The following is a 22,116-nucleotide window of genomic DNA, read 5'->3' as shown; positions in this document are numbered from 1 at the left end:
TATATAGCTTGGTTTGTCTTTTATGAATGAGACCTTATGTTGCTTGGTTGTCTTTTATGAATTAGACCTTATGATGCTTGGTTGTCTTTTATGAATTAGACCTTATGATGCTTGGTTGTCGTTTATGGATCAGACCTTATGTTGCTTGGTTTGTCTTTTATGAATGAGACCTTATGTTGCTAGGTTATTTTTTTATGAATTAGACCGTATGATGCTTGGTTGTCTTTTATGAATCTGACTTTATGTTGCTTGGTTGTCTATTCTACTATTAAATTTAAAAACAACATGTACATCCAATTATAAATGTGAACAATTTATTTAAGTTTGAATTTTACTCCCCAAATAAGGATTTGTGGCATACAGATGGATAACACGAATAGCGCAAATGAACCACAACTGACCATATACTTCGAGAAAGCATATGCAACTGACTAGGGCTAGCTTGGGCCGGTACTGAACACGGTACTTTGGTTACAAGTTCGGTTTTCAATCAAAGAAGCTGCCTCGGCTCAGTAAACGTTCGGAACTTTGGATTTTGTGAACATTTAGAGAAGGGTCATCTGTGTAATAGAAATACTAATCTTGTTCTATTAGTTTAACAACATGTTTCTTGCGCATTTGATCGAAAATATTGTAAAGTTGTTTATCATTTATTCTTCTGTGAATTAAAGACACATTATAAAGACACAATGTAATACAAAACGCATTTTTATATTTCTAGATACGTTTAGTGACATATATGCACACATAGTTCACCTTTTTCATAGACCCGTCTATTGCACATAAAGTCTGCATTTATATAAAGGTCATTTCTGACAATGGTGGAGAACCCATTCTACATTAATACGTTTCAAGTGTAGCACTTAAATGTACAATGTCCACGAGCAATTTCAATCGATACCTTAAGATACACGTTAAAGTCATACAGGAATCTCTGAAGCAGATAATTATCTTCATTTCGTTCTGTTCGAAAGATTTCACGTGTATGGCAAAAGACCCGAGGAGACCCAGATCTGCTACAACTGGTGTTTTTCCCCTCAGTCAAATTAGTGACGATGTGCAGTTTCATCATATGGTGTGTAAGGATAAATAGTTCTTCGGACAGTTAGGTATATCAACATATCTATATCCATGGAAGGATAGTATGTCTTCATCTTGCTACCACTATATGTATATTGGTTTTAAACATTGTATACAGGTAATGTCTACGGCCAATTGGCATGGCATACATTCACATGACCTGATACTTTTTTGGGATTAGTCGAATCTATTTGTATCTCACTGTTACGAATATTAGTCCTAAACAAAGCAAGAGAAAAGAGCAAAAAGCCACCAATGTTTGTTCAATTCATACTATATTTTCTTTCCTTATGATACAAAGTAAAATTTAAAAAGAACTTGCGATATTGTCAATTAAATTATAAATAGACCTAAACGTTCTATCACATGTCCATGTGTTTAGTGTTCCAAATAACTTCCAGTTGTGTTCCAAATAAAGTCACATATTTAATGTGCTGATGCGCCTGTAGTCTTGAATATATTAATGGTCCAATATCCTGGTATGTGGCTATTCGTTAACAGTCTTTGGTGGCGCTCTACAGTTTCGTATTTTGCATAGGGTTAGAATTTTAAGGAGAAAGAATTTCCCATGATTTCTTCACTGGTTATACAGGCTATATAATAAAGACTTTGTATATCTTAGGTGCTGTTAAAAGAACTTTTAATTCCCTTTATTTTGATATATGATTGATGGGTGTACTGTGGGTTCTAGAGTATACAGCTTGGGCTCACTTAAGATGTGCTCGTTTAAAAAAAACTGCTAGCTCCGTATATTCATTTTCACTTCCTGGACTTCAGAGGTAAATTGTAGAAAAAAGAGCCGATAACTTTATTTACTTTTCAGATATTTTGTACTTGGTTCATTGCACTTTCAGTAACTGCTATTGTCTACTTCAGCAAAATTCGTTTTCCCTATTTTAATAATTGCTAAAGTTAGTGTACTTTTGATTAATTCTGGTTAATTTGTCAAGCACAGGGGAGCATCCATTTTGTTCTACCGTGTGCTTAGATCATGTACAATTTCCACAAGTACATTATCCAAAGAAATGTCAGCCACATTACACAAAAGTAACATAGAGGTATGCCAACATTATCTCCATTGTGCATCTTACAAATGCAAACAACTTCACCTTACCTACGTCACTCTCTCAAAAGTTAAAATTAATTGGTGAGCGCCACCTTTCATATCTCACCATAATATAATCTTAAATAATCTAAACTTTCGTGAGTATTTTCACAATAATTCCAAAATAATATGCTTACAGTGAATAATTTAAATAAATAAATCAACCCAAATTAAAAACTGAAAACAACAACAAAACTGCCTCCATTTAGGATGTGGAGGTAGGAATGTGCAATTTTTCAAACAAACAATACTGATACATAAAAAATTATGACATAATATTAGAACCAAGATGTAGATCAGTTTCCTTTCTACAACATGCAAAGTTGTCATCAGGTTAAGGAAATTCCAAGTGAAAAAGGAAAGTCTTACCCTCACATTCGAATAAACATTTTTACCGCCAATAATATGATCTGAATATTTAATTTGTATGCATAGGGACATATTGTCATTAAATGTCACTAGTCGGGTAGACATTTAACTTGACTTTGGAAAAGTTGAATTAGAACATATAGATATACAAAAGATTTTGTGATGGAGATTAGACAACAATACAGATTAAACATACATAATTCTCATACTCAAGTGAGCTGAGTCATCAACAGAAATTCTGGCATGCGACTGTTAAATCTTAATCACAGAGATGAGTGTGTAGTTTCCATAGCATGTGTAGAACACATCTGACTCGTGTATTAATAGTCCATCATCATACTATCCATCACACCATCCATACCATCGAACATCCCACATTCAATAGTATAAGCAAGCGCGTGTGTGTTTATTCAAATGCAGATCTTAAAATCAAGGCAAAGGGGCACTTTCGTTTCCTTTCGGGTATATTTTGGTTTGTAATAAAAATTAACATTTTATAACCATCATTAACGTTGTCGTCTTATTTCAGTGTTTCCTCTTGAATTTTCTACCGGTACGGTTCTACATCGTCTTCACTTTCTTCAAGTTGTCTGGATTTCTGGCGTTTCTTGACGACAATGGGTTCTTTGTCCTCTTATTTGTTTTCTTTGTTCTCATTTTTGTCCTTTCTCCTGACAGTGATAGCAAGTATCTGGCACCCTCCAAAATCATTGACAATATTCAACTATTTCAGAAATCCAGTGAAGAGTTTTAAAGTTACACTTTGCATGACCCATGTTTTCCCTCCAAAAGGGAGTGGCCGGAAAAAGTGCTTTTGGTGAACGATATTCGTAGCATCAAACACAACATCATCCAAATTAACAAATGTCAAGACCATATATATTTTACCCGGGTCATCGCCGAGGGTTGCACGCAAGCCAGCAAGAAGGAAACCACAGAATAACAACGAGCCTGTAAAATCATTCAAAATATATATATAAACTTTATGATATTTGGCTCCACGCTACAAGTTAAATGTGAATACTCAATTGCTACGTGGAACTATTGTGTTTTCAGCACCCGATTATACAGACGGAAAATACTCTACGTATATATATCCATGTTCCTGTTTGCTACTTTGCGTCAGTTAACCTACAAGCGTTTCATTCGGCTCAGTTTCTTTTTCTCCCTCAATCCCAAAGGGTTTTCTAGGAAATAATGTGCAATGTTGAATTTATTTAGAGAACGAGAAACATTAATATTTTCTCAAGTCATTTTTTTGTTTCGTTTATGATCAGTTAGTGGAATTCATCATTGACCTAGAGAGTATGTAAGCAACAATTAACTATTGATATGAAATTCATAAATGAGATTTATTGCGGCATGGTCAGATCACAATTTAAAAAAAAAACATTATTGGGTATTTCAACCAGCTTAATATCAAGATTTTTACATTTAATACATATCACCATTTCTAATCACATTCCACTGGTAATGTGCCAACAGTCTTTTGATGATAATATAGTCCAATATATCCTTGTTTGAATTCATTATAATTCCAAATTATTGTTTCTGGCCAAGAATATTATTGAGCACTTTGTAATTCCAGAGAATAATTTATTTCAATAAATAATTCCATCCCCAATCCAATACTCAACTCAATAACTCTGCAAATAGATGTAAAAACCCTCTAATTGCCGAAGGCCACAATTAACATTTCATGCAAATACTATGCTTCTAGGAGATTCAGAGTTTGTCAGCAAAATAAAATCTGTTTCTAAACGTATATTAACCGCAGATCAACCAAAACATCAATCAAACGTAAAACTGGACTTACTGTCCATCAGAGAGCAGACGTGGTCAACTATATTGTTGATGAAGCCAAGAAACGTGAAATTTGAGTTTTAATTAATGACCAAATTGTTGCACCAACATACACGGACGACCAAAGACCGGTGCTGGAAACTTACAAAATATCAGAATGTCAACGGAAATTTGTCTTGCCTCGTGAGAATAAATTTTTGAGGGTGGTTTTAAGTCTAAAGCTACATGGGGGAGAATTTTCCAATGACTCCAATTTCCCTATTGATATTATTATTTAATCAACTGATCAACGTTCACAAGATTGCATTTCCATCCTTCTAGGCATGGACAAAATGTGAATACTTAGTTGTCGCAGATATCATCTGCCCAAAACTGACTGAAGGAATTGTCAGAAGGATGTTTATGCCGCCTGATCACTTGAAGCGACTACTATTTCCTGACGATATTTAACATCGGCCCTTTTAAGGGCTATTCAAATTTGCCTCTTCCCATTGGATCTCAGTTATGCTTGAAATCACAATTCGATAATATCTTTCAAACAACCACGACCACAACCATCACCGTTCTAAAACCAAATTTCCTAACATGGCTGAACAAAAGTCAACAGGTCTCTTAGACCTATTAGTTTGTAAATTCTGAAGTATATGAGCATACGTACACTACGTACTTTGGATTTAAAATTTAATGATTGGAAAATTTATAACTAATTAGCATGACCCTAATTACGATTGTGGCTTATGGGTCTCTTGGTCTTTTTTGAAAACGAGGACCTACATGCACGCACTCTCAATAACACAATTCAAAGATCATTTGAAAATGGATTTAAGTTTTCATTTATTTAGTTATTTTTTACTAGACACTTTTTTCTAGAGAGCTGGGAGGCCCTGAAAAGGACCTTTGGGTGTCGGTTTTTGACACACTCATAAACTGGACGCGATGAGTTTTAAATGCCCTATACTTTTGTCACGTGCTTGTTCTACCAATGTACCTGTTACTGTGGATGATGTGGTATAAGAACAACAATAACAACAAGTAATCTGATGTACTGTAAGTTAATATTGGTAGACTGATATACTACTATATTGTTTTGATAGCAATATAGTCCAATATATAGGTATTTAGACAGTTCACTTTATCTGCATATTATTTACATCAATCAATGAAACGAAGTGAAACACAATGGAAATTTATCTTTTTATGGACAGTTCGCTGCCACTTTCGAACGAAGACGTTTTCGCGGCACCCAGTACCATCGTAGTTTCAATTTGAAATTTTGTTCTGTATCGAACATTTTACTTTTATCACTCAATGTCAGATACACTTCGCCATTATATCGGAACAATGTATTTTATGCCACGTTTAAACCCACAGTGTATATAGATTAACCAGGAAGAAACAGCAGTCCATTTGTCCCTTGTTTACTGCAGTATGGGGTATTTTTAGTTTCCTGGCTCTGTTTAACTCCAGTATATGCCAAACCTACACAACCGCACATGTTGCGGCCCGACCCTTATGCTTTGTTACTTTGTAAAGTGGCCTTTCCTTCTCTAACGCATCAGTAATCTTTACGAATGGGAGCTGTAGTTTCGACGTACTCATGTTTCATATGAAACTATTTTCCTGTTCAGTTTAGTTCTTGTTCTAAATTAAATTAAAGTGGTTGCGGACATGAAAGGTATTCTGTAGGTGTGGCACATACATCTCACTCTCATTCCGATGTTATCTACTGCCACTGTTTCACAAAGACATTTGCTAAAGTAAATTTCTTAAACCATTGTCATGCAAAAATACTTATCCAAACAGAAAGACTTTAAGGAAAAGAAAATTAAGACAAAATTAATAATTATTCTAGATATATAAACCCTTATCTGACTTATGGCACAAGAAAATGTCCCGGGCCAAGACCATTTCGAATGGAAATTTCCATAAAATTCGTAAACAAGTTTAGGACTGTCCACATAAATATTTTACATCCTGACAGAAAACAGGTAGACCATGTATGGGGTAATCAAACGACCCTGTACTCAAATCCAAGTAAACATGTTCCTTACAAATAACGCTATCCACAAAAAGGAAGATAAAAATTATCTCATAAAACCGATATTTACATATTAATAAAAAATGTGTATAATTAAAATTACATAGGAGGATATTTTATGACTGATACAATATATATATATATATATATATATATATATATATATATATATATATATATATATATATATATATATATATATATATATATATATATATTGTATCAGTCATAAATCCTCCTCCTATGTAATTTTAATCATAGACATTATATATATATATATATATATATATATATATATATATATATATATATATATATATATATATATATATATATATATATGTGTGTGTGTGTGTGTGTGTGTACACACACACATATGTACATATATCATCTGGGAACATGATGCTCCCAATTACCAGGTATGGAACAATGTCCTCCAAAACCATGTATTATATATATATATATATATATATATATATATATATATATATATATATATATATATATATATATATATATTGCATCAGTCATAAATCCTCCTCCTATGTAATTTTAATTATAGACATTTTTGAAATTAATATATATATATATATATATATATATATATATATATATATATATATATATATATATATATATATATATATATATATATATATATATATATATATATATATATATATATATATATATGTGTGTGTGTGTGTGTGTGTGTGTGTGTGTGGTTTTGGGGGACATTGTTCCATACCTGGTCATTGAGAGCATCGTGTTCCCAGATGATTAGCTGCCTAATGTTTTATAGGTGTTTAAGTCATATCAGTAGATGCCCAAATATGGAGAGAAGTTCACATGTGTATATATACCCATGTAATTTGAGAATGTTGTGTACTGCTATACAGGATTTAGATATCTGGGGGCTGTTCCCATGTACCTTTCTGAAGTTCAATAGAACTCGATTAAATTGCTACTGTATTTATTTATTTTTTCTATTATCCCTTATTGCATATTTTTTTCTGGTTGTAAACAAACATGGCGATGGGAAAGTTGCTCTTCACTTTAAAACGTTCCAACACACCTATCAAGCATTGAAGACACTAAATCAGTTTATAATGTTTGTTTGGACAAATATGAAATATCATTCTACATAGACTCTGTTTACCAAATTCCCACATACACAGGAGAATCTATTGTAACTTTGCTTAAAAAGAGGTTCTTCTGTTCATATGCACCTGCACCATATGACTTGTGTCTCAAACTATGCCAATATCTATGGTTTCTATCCAAAATTCGTGCTTATCATGCAGTGACATGTGAACACAAAACTTCAATTTGAGCAGAGCCAGGTTAGACTGGTATTATAAAGCTTTGGTTATGTTTCAATGTAAATTGCAAACAAGAGGTTCAGGTGGCCCTAATACTGCTCATCTAACAGACCAGCATCATTTCTAGAAAATGAAAAACCTTGGTGCAAAGATAATGTCTGTGCAATTTGGTCCAAATAGACTGTCACACAGCTGTATCTTCCATTAGCTGATACTCTCCACTTCTTGTGAGATAATGTGTGGTGTAACAATGAAGGAGTATTGACAGTGAATCCCACAAGTGTAATTTGATGAGAAATCATGTTTAACCAGCACCATTATGAACACAATGATACTTGATCACTTTTTAAAATTGTTTAATGCTTCAACTTTGTTTTAATGAATTAAGGCAACTGATTTGATATCATATCAATAATATAAAGAACATTTGCGATAACCTTTGACCATCCATCATTAATCCTCATGAAGAAAAGTTACAGAAATGGTGTTTTTTCTACTTCATGTAAAACATGCTTTCTACGAAAGTTTTAACATTGCCTGCCAAGCATTAGTAAGAAACACTTCATCAGTCACGTCACCATTTACATAAATTGTACCTGAATATTAATCTTTATACATTAACCCTGTACAGAATATAATATAAAAAAGACAGAATCAATTTGCTGAGATGTGTTATGACTCTCTGAAAGTTCTTGACCATCTCCTAAAAATGTATCATTCTTTGCGAGGAATTATTTTCATTGTGAAAAGCAATTTTCATTTAAAGAAAAAGAAAATTCTGGATACATACTTCTATGCAATTTTCTCAGATATGAATCAGACAAGTTTGAGAGAACAATTGTATTTGTGGAGAGAGAGAGAGGGGGAGTTGGGCACAGAGAGGCATTTATGCAAACTATTTCAAGATTCTCAAATTCCCTGGGCAAAGTTTTTCACCAATGGTCTATTTAAGGTGTGGTTTCATCAGTCATCTTTCAAACTAATATTAATCAAAAAGGAAAGGTTCAAACAAATAAATGGATGTAGGAGCAGTGAGTGTAAGGAAAAGAATAAATGAATTAATAAATGAATGTACAAGAAAGGAGATAAAAAGAATTATAAAATATATGAATGCACAAATGAAAACAAATAAGATCAAGAAATAACATTACAAGAGTGTAGGATTATAAGATCAAATGGAAGAGTGGTTTACATGCACCACGTAACTCTTTCTTTCACATTTTAATTATATAATGAAACCAGGATGTGCAATTAAGTAACAATGACAGTAATGACAAGCAACTAACCTCCCCAAATGAAAGAGTTTGGAATAATAGTCTGAATTGTATTTAATCTACTACATCTAGTGTTTATTTGCCATGTCTGTTTTTTTGTTTTTGGTACACATTGATATCAGCAAAGCATCTAATTAAAATAAGATCGCTAACAACTCTCAGGTGACATAATCAATTAATGCTTAAGATGCCTTCAGTGACATTAAAACTTGTTAATATGTGGTAAATCAAAGATCAACATTATATTTTTACATGAAATAAAACTTTACTGCACAAAATATAAGTTTAAGATGCTTCGAAGTTTGGTTATTCTTTACTAACAATTTCTCAGTAACCTACAGATTAAATGAAAAGTTTGTCTCCACTAATTAAATCTCAAAAGATTTCACTGGATTTATTATTTGAAGAACAATCTGAGAAAGGTCCACTGGCCTAGATATTCTTGACATAGTAATTTTTATCTATTTTATGTAACAGCAACCATATTGGATTCAGCATCAGCTATATTTATACAAACTTGAAATTAGTATTGATGCAGTTATAATTTCTGTGAAATTCTCTCCCAATTGGCCAAGTTCTTTTTAATTTTGCTCCTATTTGAAGTAAGCAGGTACAGTGAATGGCAGACCAACATTATTTGTGTGGAATTTTAAACTTCTTGATGCAATGATCAATTCTATGGAAGTTTGGTCCCAACTGGCCCAGCCACTTCACATAAAGTCAATGAATCCACTTTTAGTACAGGCTGCCATACCAGATCAGCATAATTTCTACTAAACGAGTCTTTGAAACAAGAACCATTTCTGTGAAATTTGGACCAATATGGCCAAACTTGCACTATTTTTTCTAATTTTATTTAGCAAAACCAGCTAAATGTTAGATATCTATTATTTTACAAACTGTCATTTCCTTGATTTATGTTTAATTTCTGTGAAATTTGATCTAAAGTGGCCAAACAATTGTTGAAAAGCCCTTCAAAACTTTTGTTCAATTTTGGTAACAGTGGCCTTATTGGATGGATGGTTCGCATCCTTTATGAAAACTTGAAAGCCTTCACTGCAACGATCATTTTTTAACTTCATAGTTCTTAACAATTTTTTGAAGCTTTAATGCCATTTATTAGTAACAGTGATCATATCAGATGATATGTCAGTATCTGTTGTGTGAAAGTGAAGTGTTTTGACACCAAGTCATTTCTGCGAAGTCTAGTCCCAATCAACACGTTTTTAAAACGATGTTTGAAATTTTTATTATTTGTTATATATGGCAGCCATAATGCAGTTATATTGCCAATTAATTCCCAAACTCATTTGATAAGCACAATCACAAGTCCCATCAGTGGGGACAATTTTACAACAGTCTGGTAGCCAATGTTAACTTTAAAGACATTTAAGAAAAGGCAATACATAAATAAATAATTAAATAAACAAATAAAAAAATAAATGAAAAAACGATACAAACAAATGACATGAGAAAGAAAAATAGGTTAGTAACGGTAGTGTCGCTGATAATAACGATAATAACAATTATGATGATTGAAGTGAAGAAACAGACACTGTAACAGCCGTCGTTCATATTACTTTTTCTCATTATTTTCATTGGTTACATAATTTTGTTGTTACTTTTGTTGATATTGCTGTCATAGGACCATCTTTGCAACATTGGCCAATATATGGTTGCTTTCGCGCATATGGAGCAGTTTCCGAATCTCCTGGACTATGGAAATTCGATAGGTGGCAACCTGATTATTCTTGGAGATTTCAACTTCACTTTGACTGTCCCAGAAACCCAAACACATCAAAACTCATAGATTCCATTAATGTTTTCAAACTCAAACAGTCAGTTAACCAACCCACCCATAAACATGGTCACATTTCAGACTAGATTCTTCAGAGACCTGATAATAACAGTCTACGGTCCTCCCTGGTATCCCATGAACTTGGATCAGATCACCTCTGCATTATATGCCATCTTGACGTATCAGTCCCCAACCCTCCACCTTTATCTGCTAATAAGAGAAACCTCTGTATGATAAATAGAACCAAACTACTGCTTGACATCCAAGCAAACCTAGCACCTTGCTTACCTCCTACCGCAGAACAACTTGATAACTGCCTGCGTTTATTGCTCGACAAACATGCCCCAACTACCAAGTGCATAGTATCAATTCAAAAGTGTTCTCCATGGTATAGCAGTGTTAGGGACCAGCTTCGCACTGCTAAAATAGACCTTCGTAAAGATGAAAGGCTTTGGCTTTCCACCAGACTCACTATTCATAAGCAAATCCATGAAGCCGCTAAGAAGGTCACAAATATAGTCCATGCAGCGAAATCAGCCCACTACACTACTAAGATCATGGAAAGTTTCAGCTGCAAAGAGCTCTTCGAGATTACTAACAAGCTAATATCAAGGAACAAATCTACACCACTTCCAACTAGCTTCTCTCTAGTCGACCTTCCAGACATGTTTGCAAATTTCTTCCGTGACAAACTACAAACCATTAGAGAAATAGGCTTGACACCACAATTTCAGTTGACTCGTCGTTACCATACAGTTGGGATACAGAATTTGAGCGGCAACCATCAGCAGAATTTGAACCTGTCTTTATGGATTTCGTACGTACAATCCTGATGAAGAGTGCACCAAAGTCATGTGAACTTGATCCAATTCCAACATCACTGCTGCTTGAGTGCTTGGATCCAGTATTGCCTTCACTAACTGATGTTGTTAATACCTCTCTCTCTCATCAGGGAATTTCCATCATTTATCAAAACTGCTATTGTAAAGCCCTTGCTGAAGAAACCTACACTAGACCATAACGATTTAAAGAACTACCGTCCAGTTTCTAATCCCCCATTCATATAAAAGGTCTCAGATATGGTTGTTCTATCCAAGCTTGTATCTCATTTGAATTCAAACAGTCGTTTTAGCAATGTACAGTCTGCATATCACCCTTGTCACAGTACTCAAACTACTCTTCTAAAAGTAGTTAATGACATTCTCTCTGCGTTGGATAGCGGAAATATTGCAGTCCTAACCATCCTTAATTTGTCTGCAGCATTTGACACAATAGACCATGATATATTACTTCACCGTCTCCAGCATGCATTTGGCATTCATGATACAGCCTTACTGTGGTTCAAATCCTACTTGGTCAACAGGATAAAAATTGTGTCTGCAAATGGAATGCACTCCAGCCCAGTTTATTTATGTTCTGGTGTTCCACGGGGTTGTGCTCTTGGACCTGTTCTCTTCCTTCTATACACTCAGCCGCTCTCAAGCGTCATAGATCATCATCCAATGTCTCACCAATTGTACGCTGATGACACACAAATATACAAATCTAGTCACCCAACTGAAGTTGATGATACCATTCAAGGTGTAGAGAGGTGCATTTCTAATGTGAAATCATGGATGACATGTAACAAGCTGCAGATGAATGATGATAAAACTGAGGCCATTCTGATCACAACACAAAGACTTTCTCACTCACATCCTTTACCTCAAACAATAAATATCAGCAACACCAACATTAAATTTACACAGTCAGTACGAAACCTAGGTGTTACTCTGGACAGTACTCTCACATTGCACCAACATGTCATGAACATATGCAAGGATGCATATCTTGAGCTGAGACGCATCAGCTCCATTCGCATATATCTTTCAGTTGATGCCACTAAAACACTTGTGTGTTCATTAGTACTTTCAACACTTGACTATTGTAACTGAATTCTGTCTGGTTCATCTCAATATCTACTCCAAAAACTTCAAAAGTTCAAAACACAGCTGCTCTGATCATACTTAGAGTACACGATCAGAGCACACCTCTCCGCTGCTCTGTACCCTACACTGGCTATCCATTCGATCCAGAATCAAACACACAATTTGTTCTCTGTGCTACGTTTCACTGACGGACTCTCGTCCGACATACCTATCCGACCTTACACACCAGTAAGATACTTACGCTCCTCTTCTGACAATCGTATACTCATTATTTCTTCTATGAAAACGAAGTCATATGGACAGCGTTATTTTGCATACCAAGGCCCAACAACGTGGAATGGATTGTCCACTGTACTTAGACACAAAGACACAGTGATCACATTCAAGAGTGCTCTCAAAACTCACTTATTTCGACCGCAAGAACAAACTTAAAGACCTAATAGTGTTTCCTACCTTAAATATTCTCAGCATGTTTTTTTAATGTTTTCTGATTTCATGGTGTTTGTGTTTGTAATCATATCATTATATATGTTGTTTGTCTTATAGGTGTTGTCTAATGTTGAAAAGGGAATAGAGCTTCAAAAGATTAGGCGCTATACAAAGTCCTCATTATTATTATCATTATCATTATTATTATTATTATTATTATTATCATTTGCAAAATTTCGTATTCTTCGGAGAGACAGAATCTAACTACGTAACAATTGGTTTGAATATAAACTTTGTAACGCTAGGTTTATCAGCCAACAATATTTAACTACCTAACGATTGTTTTAATCTAAACTTTGAGGTGGTAGGATTGGCTTGGTTCAGTGTTCTACGGCACAGCAATACAAGTAGGCTCTTTAGTCCTAAAGTGCTATGCCCAGTGAAACATCCGGTTAACTGATTCGAGCTGAGCTGATGATTGGATTTCGAAACCGCGATATTTCGGTCGCTTGGCCTACACGCTAACCACTAGAGTGGGTACCACTAAAAATTTTGTACAGTGGTATACCGCGGAACATACTGCGATAATATCACGGTATACCGCATTCATATTAGAGACCAACAATTTAATGTTCTAGGGCAGGGGCCTGACAGGTGTTTTGTTAATATAGGTAGAAACATATCTTACTCTGATTATAGCAAACAAACACCATATTATATCCAGTATAGTATACGGAAAAGGGAAAGTGGGGTTGTTGTACAAGGACAATAGGCATATAATAGGTAAGATGACGTCACAGAACTAAAGCTTGGTAACAAGGTAACAAGGGCTGCTAACCTCAATTGGGACCAAAGAGCAGGAAAAAACTAGAACGTTTTGGCGGGACATATACATATATAACACATACAACATACAAGCACATAGAACTATACAACCGACTAAAAAAAAAACTAAGCAAGAAAGCAAATCTTGTCGAGGCATATAAGTGGCCCTGAAAAGAGCATTTGGGTTTTACTTCTCCTATTTTCTCCAGTTATTCCACCATTTCCTCACCTTCTCAATAATTCCTTTCTTCTTCTTCTTTTCCTTCTATGGCATCCAGTAATGGATGTCCCTTAGATCTAAATTTCTCCTGCACCGTCATCCAGTTTTATTTCAGTATTTCAAACTTTTCTTGTTTCTTTCTGTTTTCTTTTCCCTTTCTCTCTTTAGCCCAGTTATCTTTATTCTTTTTCACCTCTCCTTCCATCACTTTTCTCATAATTTCTTCTCCTTTCTTTCATTGTTTTAGCCCCCACTTTACAAAAGACCTCTATGTCAAATTCCAATCTCTTCTAAAAAGCACCTGACTTTGATGACACCATCAAGTGCCTCCTTCAAGATTCCCACTCTCACATACGGAGGTTGAATGAAGCCTCTTAATTTCTCCACTTCCTCCTCTATCATGCCTTATGCCAGATCCCTGACTACTCTCAGACTGGTCACAAAGTCTAGGCTACTTGAAACTTGCATTCATATGCAAGCCTTTCCAACACATAGGCTCCATCCACTAACCAGTACCATCTGTTTTTCAAGTTAAAGTCCATTACCATCTTCGTTTATTCAATGTTGAATTAAGGACGTTTTCGCCAACAAGGGCATGTACGTCGGTTTTATTCCTGCAAAGCAGGATGTTTAATTACTTCTGGGTGAAGGAATAAGTGCCTCATCCCCCAGGCATTTATGTGTTCACAGAACACTGTTTAATTCAGCCGCGAACGATCGGTCGTCGGTCGGTTGTTTTAATTTAAGTCATGTTCGCCGTTACGGGCATGTACGACTGGTTAATTTCCCGTTTGGGAATAATTGATTTTTCGAGGGGGAAGGAATGGTGCCACTCCCCCCTCCCCCAACGAATTAATGCACTTAGGAAGTGCTATTTGATTAGTCCGATTTCGAGACATTGATGTCTCACGGGACTCATGGTGAGTGGGAATGGCTCACACGCACTCACTTATATGGCACATGTCTGGCAGTGGCAAAGGTATGTCGGAGCGAGTGGAAGGGATGCGCCCTATATCCGGGATCGATTTTTTGTACCCTAGTTTCCGAATATTAAATGGCGTCGTTTTGCCGTATTTGTAAATTGGAAAATCATTTGTGCTGTTTGTAGGATAAGATAGAGATGGCATGATGAATCTCCTAGTCAATTTTAGGGAAAAGTTATTTAATCGAATAACATTTGGAGTTTTTATTCTAATAATTAGTGTTTCCGCCTCGTCCGGGGTGCCTGATGACTGGGATTTAGTCACCTTATAGAGGAAAAAACAAACCCAATTATACTATCCACGCACGGGAAGACGAAAAAAACAAACCCAAATATACTATCCACACATGGGAAGAGAAAATAACAAACCCAAATATCCTATCCACACACGGGAAGAGGAAATAACAAACCCAAATATGCTATCCAAACGGCGTAATTATTTGTCAGAATAAATATGTACTATCCCTTTTAACATTATCACAGCGTGATTATTTGTCAGAATAAATATGTACTGTCCCTTTTAACATTATCTCGGCGTGATTGTCAGAATAAATATGTACTATCCCTTTTAACATTATCACAGCGTGATTATTTGTCAGAATAAATATGTACTGTCCCTTTTAACATTATCACGGCGTGATTGTCAGAATAAATATGTACTGTCACCTTTTAACATTATCACAGCGTGATTGTCAGAATAAATATGTACTGTCCCTTTTAACATTATCACGGCGTGATTATTTGTCAGAATAAATATGTACGGTCCCTTTTAACATTATGACGGCGTAATTATTTGTCAGAATAAATATGTACTGTCCCTTTTAACATTATCACGGGGTAATTATTTTTCAGAATAAATATGTACTGTCCCTTTTAACATTATCACGGTGTGATTGTCAGAATAAATATGTACTGTCCCTTTCAACATTATCACAGCGTGATTATTTATCAGAATAAATATGTACTGTCCCTTTTAACATTATCACGGCGTAATTATTTGTCAGAATAAATATGTACTGTCCCTTTTAACATTATCACAGCGTGATTATTTGTCAGAATAAATATGTACTGTCCCTTTTAGCATTATCACGGCGTGATTGTCAGAATAAATATGTACTGTCCCTTTTAACATTTTCACGCCGTGATTGTCAGAATAAATATGTACTGTCCCTTTTAACATTATCACGGCGTGATTGTCAGAATAAATATGTACTGTCCCTTTTAACATTATCACAGAGTAATTATTTGTCAGAATAAATATGTACTGTCCCTTTTAAATTGTCACGGCGTGATTGTTAGAATAAATATGTACTGTCCCTTTTAACATTATCACGGCGTGATTATGTGTCAGAATAAATATGTACTGTCCCTTTTAAAATTATCACAGCGTGATTATTTGTCAGAATAAATATGTACTGTCCCTTTTAACATTATCACGGCGTGATTATTTGTCAGAATAATTATGTACTGTCCCTTTTAACATTATCACAGCGTGATTATTTGTCAGAATAAATATGTACTGTCCCTTTTAACATTATCACGGCGTGATTGTCAGAATAAATATGTTCTGTCCCTTTTAACATTATCACGGCGTAATTATTTGTCAGAATAAATATGTACTGTCCCTTTTAACATTATCACGGCGTGATTATGTGTCAGAATAAATATGTACTGTCCCTTTTAACATTATCACAGCGTGATTATTTGTCAGAATAAATATGTACTGTCCCTTTTAACATTATCACGGCGTGATTATTTGTCAGAATAATTATGTACTGTCCCTTTTAACATTATCACAGCGTGATTATTTGTCAGAATAAATATGTACTGTCCCTTTTAACATTATCACGGCGTAATTACTTGTCAGAATAAATATGTACTGTTTATTAACATTGTCTCTTTTAACATTATCACGGCGTAATTATTTGTCAGAATAAATATGTACTGTCCCTTTTAACATTATCACGGCGTGATTGTCAGAATCAGTATGTACTGTCCCTTTTAACATTATCACGGCGTGATTATTTGTCAGAATAAATATGTACTGTCCCTTTTAATATTATCACAGTGTGATTATTTGTCAGAATAAATATGTACTGTCCCTTTTAACATTATCACAGCGTGATTATTTGTCAGAATAAATATGTACTGTCCCTTTTAACATTATCACAGCGTGATTATTTCTCGGAACAAATATGTACTGTCCCTTTTAACATTATCACGGCGTAATTATTTGTCAGAATAAATATGTACTGTCCCTTTTAACATTATCACAGCGTGATTATTTGTCAGAACAAATATGTACTGTCCCTTTTAACACTATCACGGCGTAATAATTTGTTGAACATGTAATACTTGAAGTGAAAATAAGAATTTGGTTTTGTTATAAGGTAATACGAGTTTCACTACAAAGAAAGATTTTCAAATTATCGTGCGATATAAATGAATAGTATATAACCAAGCATCTCGAAAACATCTTTTTTAATTATTCGAAGTTAAATTTTCAAGTATAATGTGAAAAGATAGGGTCTACGGAACTGTTCCGCACCGCTTTAGCAACGAGTAGCACCGAAAGTTTCACAATAAGTCTAATTACATTTTTAACAGATTCTTTTTTATCTTTCAATGAGTCTATAATTGTTAACGCAGCTCAGTGGCTTGGCGCCTTTATTAATAAAAAGATTTTCCATAATGTACGAATAGGAAAAGAGCCGAAAGTCTCGAAAAAAGAGATTGATATCGATATCTCTTCTCCAACAGGGCAAAACAATACACAAGTCAAAACATCTGGAATTAAATAATAATTGAATTTTACTCAAACAATAAATATTTATTACAAGTTCCAAAGATATTCCATTTAACGTTGTAAAATTCTTTTTGCTTTATTTTCTCACGTAAGAATGCGCGCGTGCCGCAGTGACAGAAATCTCCAACGTCATGTGATGTAAATCAGCATAACGCCAGCATCTGCGGGTCACATTCGCTTTCTCATGCGCTTCGATTATTTTATAGTAGACTTCAGCTTATTATATTAACACCATATATAAGCAAAATTTGTATATTGTATTATTCTTATTTGAATCGAACTATTCAAGTTAAACAAAATTTTATTTTAGCCAATTTCTGGTTTTCGCTTACTTTTACTAAAGAGTTTTCTTGTGGGACGTATACTATAATGAGATTTTGAGAAAGCAATTATTGAAAATATGTGATGGTGCTCAACGTAAAATTATTATTCTCATGAATGTTGAAAAACAAAATCTGAATGCGAACGGTTTAATTTGTTGTGAAACTTAGTCTTCGCGGGTGTGATACATTTTAAGCAGAAAACTAAATCCAAAACAAGTGAGCGAGAACTTATGTGCACTCTATGATGCAAATGATTCTTAACGATTTCTAGCCCGTGCTTATCCGTTTTACTAAATCTAATGGGAAGACCCGTTAACGTTTGACAGGTCGTGCTTACCCATTTACTTAAATCTGAAAGCACATATGTCAGTGTGTCAATTCGAGTGTTAACAACTGTTTAGAGCTGTCTCAGAGTTAAAATTCAAACAGACACCTTGCTCTAAAACAAACACGCGCAATAATTAGATGTTGTTGGGTTGGTTGATTGGTTAAATTGTGTACATATGTCAAACAATTAGCTTGGTGATGAGAACATAACATTAATAGATGAAGAAAACGTATTCTCTAATAATGAAGACTGAGGAAAACAATGATTATTTGAAAATAACCTTCTAGAGTGTGAAAAGTAACCATTTTGTCTTTGTGCTATTGAGCTGCTACGTATGGTAATGCCCCATCACAAATTGGGAAAAAGCGTTATAATGTTAATTCTGGATTTCAATCAATTCTTCCATCCACGACCGCGCTGAAGTTGTACTACTTGTTTTATGGTTATATAACTTTATATTAATGTCTCCTGATGAGTGTAACACACTTCCGGCGGAAGGAAATAAATATGATCTATATATCATGATCTGATGATTTTGATTTAATATGTGTTCAAATCAGTTTCCTGTAAAATGTTGACATCAACGTCATTTAAGTGTTGATGTGTCCAGGTGAGTACTACAGTCTTTTACTGCAAAAGTTGAATGCTAGGACCATCATGCTCAGATCCTACAACTGATTCGGCGCGTACATCTTAAGTATTCATGGACCCGTTTCCATAGGGAATAAGATTGAAACGTCGCCCTGTTAGTAATAGGGGTGGTTAATTTGATTTGGCTGGCGTTACCTAGAGGATAACCTCCCTCGATATTATAGCCCGGTGGGAGTGGTAAAATAGAATTTCAACAGAGAACTGAGCAAGAATATTAGGAAGATATCATGCAATACGAGCCCCTTTAGACAAGGAAAATAACAAATTTAATAAAAACAAATTAATAGCGGCTATTCCAATTCAATCTAAATTATGTAAATTTAATAGCAGTGTCTAATTTGGATTTATTTTATCATAATAACGAGTGGTGAAAAGAGCGCAATGTCCACGACTGATTGCATCACCTTGCTCCTGTGACCGTGTACCAACGTCTTCCTGTTTCCTCGAGCCTTCCTATCCTCTACGCTTCTCTCTTTACTGGACTTCCTCGTCCTTTATTCTGAACTTGTCACTTCTTTTTGGGGACTTCCGTCTTTGGATTGTCCCGTCTTTCCCCAGAAAGCTGTTCCTTAAAGGACAAAATTACCCCTAAATATCAGTATGTACCACTTTCTACATGTACTTAAAATTCCCTCACTTATATTACTCAGAAGCATATTAGCTTTCCATACTGCATAAATTATGAACTAATCCAATAGAACATCACCCCCGCTTCACAGTGACAGGCCATAATTAAAACGATAGCGGTATATCGAACGTTACCACATATCTTTACCTACGCTACCACACGCTCGATTACTATTGCATAAAATTCACAAAATTCTAGCTCACAGCCATCCCTAACTTACAAGATTATTTAAACATTACAAAATCAGATATAAATATGAGATTATCGTTAACTCACGATAATCAGCATCGTCCTAACAAAGAAAATTATTTCATATAACCCTATGAAATCCTACACATATGAAAATTTGGATATCATGCAATCGTCAAGTCTATCAATGAACTATGAACTGTAAAATAAAGAGATAAATTGCATAATAACTCTAGCCTGAACAGATTTCTATGAAATTTAAAAAACGATACATAATATGATTCCTAGTCATATCAAACACATTTGCATAAAACAAACACACACAAAACTACGTAGAAAATTAAGTTAGAAAACCTTAATGCTGTTCTCTTTCAGAAATTTTGCGTCCTATCACTAAACCCTGTCTTTTCTTACAAAACAGCCACCTGGTCCCCTTTCCTTGTTTAACTAGGAAAGCACTATTCTTTATTCTTTTTAGGCGTCCTCGGAGACTAAAGAATTTCGACTAAGGTCGTCACTTTAAATTTACATTATTTCTAAAGTGTGCGCCTTAATTTACTCTGGCCAATGATAAGCAGCGGTTCCTACATTTTTCCCAAAATAATCATTTATTTCGTCTCATCGTAGACGGTGCATATCAGTTTCCCTTACACATGGGTTCCTATCAGGCGGTTATGATTGGTAGCCCAAATGTTTACTTTCTCAGGACAGCGTAGCAATGCCCTGTTCGAATCTCACTCACTCATAAATTCTAGCCTTTCAAGTTTTAACACTGATACGGCGGGGGAGGGGAGAAATAAAGAAAGGTCGAAGTGACCGTACACTAAACCTTTTCTGGCTTAAATGTGATAATATTTTAATGCTCAATGCATTCCACTTTAAGGTTCAATACAATTCAAAATTCGACACTTTACAAAGATGTTCATAAAAATCTGAAATAGTAATGGTAATGTTTGAAAGAAAAGAAATTATGTCTCTTGGAAAATATTAGAAAGTGTCAAAACTGAAATTATAGAAATAATGAGATCGAAGACAAAGACTTATGGATCTATATGATACGAATTCCGTAATAATATTAGAGTGTTTTTCCAAACACAGACAAACGTGAGAGACAGAGAGAGACAGAGACAGAGAGACAGAGATTTGGGGGTTTTAAGGCTTCACAATTTTGCTGAGTAGAGATTTTTTATTAATAAAATCTTTCTATGTTCAATTTAATCTAATTGTTGAAAACAAATATGGTGAAAGGATAACCTATCATTTCGTGTTACTGTGTAACTATGATTTAGCACTATCTCAGAAATAATCACTCCAACGCTTTTCTTTCTTTTCTTTTCTCGTTTTGCTTCCTATTGTGGTTGTCGATCATGAAGTCAAGATATTTGTGAATCAAGTTCTAAATTTAAAAGAACAATTTCCTTTACTTTGTTTCGTTCCAGTGGGTTGGTCTCTTGCTCAATATTTTATTGTATACCATTCAGACAATTCGTACACTCACCTGTGATGTTTCACAGCTTAGGGAAAAGTTTCATACTCTGAACACTGGAATCTTTCCAAACTAATCATATAGCATTAACGATTGTGATGGAGTAGATCGAGAACAAACGGCGTTACCGGATGGTTTCACTGTCGCTAGACGGCTGGCTATGGTGGTATTTATTTTGTAATAGGTGCGGTAGATACGTCAGTCCTATCAACCAATTCAATAGCGAGTTGCGCGTGTTATCATGAGACGGTCCCTTACTAACACGTTAGGTTTATTATTACACAATCTCTTACTAAGCACTAATCACAATATTACATGAAGATCAATTTGAATAAATCATCTACTTGACATCCCAAACAAAAGCAGGTGTCCGTTGCACTGTAGCAGTTGCATGTGTCGCAGGAACAAAAATAGCTTTCATCGGATTGGATAATTCAAGCAGTGTTATTTTAGAGTTAGGTAGATCACTGGTTCAAGACCATGAATTGCAGCCCATGTTTCCGCTGTGACGCCTGCATTAACGTATTGCATA

The 22,116-nt window shown here is 34.8% G+C and overlaps 1 long non-coding RNA gene across 1 annotated transcript; it reads right to left on the bottom strand.

The window, feature by feature from the left end:
* Positions 1-559: 559 nt before the first annotated feature.
* On the bottom strand, positions 560-21,716 carry LOC149802073 (uncharacterized). The gene is made up of 3 exons (XR_016420501.1): positions 21,597-21,716; positions 19,686-19,849; positions 560-3,505 (listed from the first exon to the last, which is right to left on the bottom strand). It is a non-coding gene; the product is annotated as an uncharacterized LOC149802073 (long non-coding RNA).
* Positions 21,717-22,116: the final 400 nt, after the last annotated feature.

The sequence above is a fragment of the Sinohyriopsis cumingii genome, chromosome 4 (genome assembly GCF_028554795.1).
Source record: "Sinohyriopsis cumingii isolate HCF-2022 chromosome 4, ASM2855479v2, whole genome shotgun sequence".
NCBI classification, from domain to species: Eukaryota; Metazoa; Mollusca; class Bivalvia; order Unionida; family Unionidae; genus Sinohyriopsis; species Sinohyriopsis cumingii.
Note: the sequence above shows the minus strand (reverse complement) of the source record. Positions and strands in the feature narration are given on the sequence as shown.